A 3653-nucleotide genomic window follows, 5' to 3' on the forward strand; every position below is an offset into this window, starting at 1 on the left:
TCAGCCGCCTGTTCTGTTCTCTTCTGTCAGTGGTCAGCTCCCTGTTCTGTTCTCTTCCGTCGGTGGTCAGCTCTTTGTTCTGTTCTCTTTTTTCAGTGATCAGCTCCCTGTTCTGTTCTCTTCTGTCAGTGGTCAGCTCCCTGTTTTGTTCCGTCAGTGGTCAGCTCCCTGTTCTGTTCTCTTCCGTCGGTGGTCAGCTCTTTGTTCTGTTCTCTTTTTTCAGTGGACAGCTCCCTGTTGTCTTCTGTCAGTGTTCAGCTCCCTGTTCTGTTTTCTTCTGTCATTGGTCAGCTCCCTGTTCTGTTCTCTTCCGTCGGTGCTCAGCTCTTTGTTCTGTTCTCTTTTTTCAGTGATCAGCTCCCTGTTCTGTTCTCTTCTGTCAGTGGTCAGCTCCCTGTTCTGTTTTTTCTGTCGGTGTTGGTGTATTTGAAACCCCCTGGAATGTACAGGCCAGGTAAAACAGAATGATAGCTTATAAGTTTCATATATATATATATATATATATATATATATATATATATATTACGTGCACCTGCTGCTTTATGCACAGTCGTGTTTGAATGTCAGATGAGCACCGAAGCATTGCAACCGACTTCACGGGCATCAGTTTCACTGCGGCGCCGGCCGGGCACATTCTTTGGCAGCAGCGGCCTCGGTGCCCTCGTGGCCGGGCTTCGATGCTCTCTTGGCCGCTCGGCCTCGGCGCTCTCTCCAGGGCGCCGGCCTCGGTACCCTCTCCCCGGCCCCGGCCTCGGTGCTCTCTCCGCGGCGCCGGCCTCGGCGCTCTCTCCACGGCGCCGGCCTTCGTACCCTCTCCCCGGCCCCGGCCTCGGTGCTCTCTCCACGGCCCCGGCCTCGGCGCTCTCTCCGCGGCCCCGGCCTCGGCGCTCTCTCCGCGGCCCCGGCCTCGGCGCTCTCTCCACGGCGCCGGCCTTCGTACCCTCTCCCCGGCCCCGGCCTCGGTGCTCTCTCCACGGCGCCGACATCGGTGCTCTCTCCACGGCGCCGGCCTTCGTACCCTCTCCCCGACCCCGGCCTCGGTGCTCTCTCCACGGCCCCGGCCTCGGCGCTCTCTCCGCGGCCCCGGCCTCGGCGCTCCCTCCACGGCGCCGACATCGGTGCTCTCTCCACGGCGCCGACATCGGTGCTCTCTCCACGGCGCCGACATCGGTGCTCCCTCCACGGCGCCGACATCGGTGCTCTCTCCCGCGGCAGTCGCGTGACGTCCCTCCCCTTTCCGCCCTCTGCAGTTACTTCGGCCAGGCACAGCAGATTCTGCGCGAGGACCCGTCCGTGTTCAGCGTGTCCGCCTTCAACCTGCACTCGTTCGCCAACACGTCTCACGCGACCAACGCCGCTTACCGCGTGGATAACTTTACCGGCCTCGGCTTCCTCCTGCCCCGCAAGACGTACGAGCACGAGGCAAAGCCACTCTGGCTCGAGTACGCCTGGGTGAGTTCGGCAGCGCCGCCAGCCAAGGGCGGATCCAGCACGCCGCCGCGGGAGGCCAATGCCGGCTCGAGAATGTGGACGCGCCGGCTGGAGGGGGGAAAGCCTATAAGATGTCATATTTTCAAAACCTCAACGTATTTCGCTTCTTGTTCTGAATTGATTACGCCTAACTTAAATTTACAAACAAAACTGTCTAGCTCAAAGTCCAGTAATGCCATTTTAGCCCGACTTTCGCCGTATTGGGAGCCATGGATCGGCTGCCCTATAGATCATGGCCCAGTTGCCCCTGCCCCATGATCTGCCCTTGCGGTCAGCTCCCGTTGAGCAGTGACTCGCGTTCAGGAACCCGCTGGCTTGCACAAGCGCGCACGAACCCTTCCAATGCGGTGTGCGTGTGGCGTTTGGGACACGACGCCTTCAGCGGCTAGCTTTGCCATCGGCGCCGTCCCATTGTTTGTCGCTGATGCTGGCAAGTGCCTCCGGGTGTTGAGATTTGCATTTTCCGTATTTCAGTCTCGCTGGTGACGGAGAGTGCCTCAGAATGTTAAGGCGGGCCTTTTCATTGTCAGCGGATCATCGCGCGAATGTCCTCACTTTAATGGTCTGCCGTCCGCCAACAGAAGAGCGAGTTCGACTTGTTCATGGACAGGAAGGTCAAGAAGGACCGTGAGGTGATCGTGCCCGACGTGAACCGGGTGTACCACATCGGCCGTGACTCGCACTACATCAACACCAACGTCTACGACATGCTGTTCAAGAACCTGTCGGTGAACCCGGATCCGACGTCCCAGCTGCATGACGTCACCAGGTGGGCGGCGGAGGGCGGCACCTGACCCCGCGTGGGCCTCGCCTCCCCCGGGTCCTCTTAGGTGCTCCGATGCGTTCCAAGCCTGACGACGCATGCCTTTGCCCAACGGCCACCAAAAATATTTAAAGGGAATGTTCCCCATTCGGAGATATTGAAGCAAGCATAAGAAATAATGAAATAACATTAGGCATAATTATATTTTTAGCTGGAAAAGACTGCTCTAGACAACACAATTTATATCTGTGGTAACTATGCTCCTCAATACGTCATTGTTTGATTGCGTTTTGGAGCGTTTGTGTGACGCTAAGGTGAAGATGATCATATTGTTCTTGCCTTGAACATCGCATAGCCAATGAGGTAGCGGGGTTTGAACGGCGTCTCTATGGCGTCATGCATGCCCGAATGACCTTGAAGTAGTCTGCGCGAGGAAGTTAGCAGATCTCAGCGGACGTGTAGTTAGCAGATCTCAGCGGGCGTGTAGTTAGCAGATCTCAGCGGGCGTGTAGTTAGCAGATCTCAGCGGGCGTGTAGTTAGCAGATCTCAGCGGGCGTGTAGTTAGCAGATCTCAGCGGGCGTGTAGTTAGCAGATCTCAGCGGGCGTGTAGTTAGCAGATCTCAGCGGGCGTGTGGTTCGGAAACTCGGGGTTTAGGCCTTAGCTACGGCTTTAGGTATTGAGAAGGGCAGGGCTGTCAGCTGCGCCGAATGATCTCCAAGATGGCTGTTTCAGTTCAAGATCCATGCAAATGTGGAACAATTTGTTTAAGAGTGATTTGTGTGCACTGTGCCAATATATAGGTGGGGTCGGTGGGACCAGCACGTGCGCAGCTCCATCTTCCATCCCCGTTGCAGGCTCTACAAGTTGAACTATGAAGAAGACCTCAAAGTGACACTTAAAAGAGGTGTGACGATCCGGGACTACGGGGACATTTGCAACGCTGGCAACATGACCTTCAATTTTCAGAACCAGGTGAAAAGGAGACTACTGCTGCTTTTGTTTGCCTGAGACCCAAAATCTATCGCATTGGTAGATTTTAAAAGATCTTTTTCTACACCTTGACAACCGTGTTGGTGGTGTATGGTTTGTGCTACGCGTTACTTGTAGACCATTATGCAGCTTTCAGGTAGACCTCACTCATCATTCCCAGCATTGCAACGATTACCTGAGATGAAGAAGTGTCGAACAGTATCTTTTTTGTTTCAGAATCGGACAGAAATAGTATATTTCCACATGGAGAAGAATAACGACAGGTCGACGTGGTCCTATCTAGCGATGGTGGGTTGAGCTACGTCAGCGCGCACGATCCTTGAAATAATTGAAGGGAACATGGATGTGCAAGTGCACGAACACTGGCGCGTTCACTCGCCCTCTAGGTTTATAGCTATTTTTGTCA

Source organism: Pollicipes pollicipes, unplaced genomic scaffold (assembly GCF_011947565.3).
Source record: "Pollicipes pollicipes isolate AB1234 unplaced genomic scaffold, Ppol_2.1 Scaffold_5724;HRSCAF=6776_pilon_pilon_pilon, whole genome shotgun sequence".
Classification (NCBI taxonomy): Eukaryota; Metazoa; Arthropoda; class Thecostraca; order Pollicipedomorpha; family Pollicipedidae; genus Pollicipes; species Pollicipes pollicipes.